The sequence below is a fragment of the Sinocyclocheilus anshuiensis genome, unplaced genomic scaffold (assembly GCF_001515605.1).
Source record: "Sinocyclocheilus anshuiensis isolate Anshui unplaced genomic scaffold, SAMN03320099.WGS_v1.1 scaffold2565, whole genome shotgun sequence".
NCBI classification, from domain to species: Eukaryota; Metazoa; Chordata; class Actinopteri; order Cypriniformes; family Cyprinidae; genus Sinocyclocheilus; species Sinocyclocheilus anshuiensis.
Genome location: NW_015544276.1, coordinates 47,571 through 48,328, shown reverse-complemented (window position 1 = coordinate 48,328; position 758 = coordinate 47,571). Strand labels below are relative to the sequence as shown.

At 46.2% G+C, this 758-nt stretch overlaps 1 protein-coding gene across 1 annotated transcript in view; it reads left to right on the top strand.

The window, feature by feature from the left end:
* LOC107698013 (phosphatidylinositol 4-kinase alpha-like) overlaps positions 1 to 758 on the top strand; it is a 46,131-nt gene that overhangs the window by 9,109 nt on the left and 36,264 nt on the right. The window lies entirely within an intron of this gene.

Genomic DNA, 758 nt, shown 5'->3' with positions numbered 1-758 from the left:
GAAGAGCGTCGGACAGTCGGTGTGTGTGTGTGTGTGTGAGAGAGAGCTCATGAATGACTCGTGTGTGCCTGTCTGTTTGTGTCTGTGCATCTGTTTGTGTCTGTTTGTCTTTGTGTGTCTGTGTCTCTGTGTCTGTCTGTCTGTCTGTTTGTGTCTGTGTGTCTGTTTGTGTCTTTGTGTGTCTGTGTCTCTGTGTCTGTCTGTCTGTCTGTGTGTCTGTTTGTTTGTCTCTTTGTGTGTCTGTCTGTGTGTGTGTCTGTTTGTGTCTGTGTCTGTCTGTGTGTCTGTTTGTGTCTCTGTGTGTGTCTTTGTGTCTGTGTCTGTGTCTCTGTGTGTCTGTCTGTTTGTCTCTGTGTGTGTGTGTCTGTCTGTCTGTTTGTGTCTGTGTCTGTCTGTCTGTCTGTGTCTCTGTGTGTCTGTTTGTGTCTGTCTGTGTGTCTTTGTGTCTGTCTGTCTGTTTGTGTCTGTGTGTCTGTCTGTTTGTGTCTCTGTTAGGGCTGCACGATAAATCGCATGCGATATTTAATGCGCATCTTGTCAGAAAGCCGGTTCTGTAATCAGCGGTAAATCTCCATCACCTGCGTTGCACATTAAATATCGCATGCGATTTATCGTGCAGCCCTAGTCTCTGTGTATGTCTTTGTGTGTCTGTTTGTGTCTTTGTCTCTCTGTGTGTGTGTTTGTGTGTGTGTGTCTGTCTGTCTCTTTGTCTGTGTGTCTGTCTGTGTCTATGTGTGTCTGTCTGTCTGTGTCTCTGT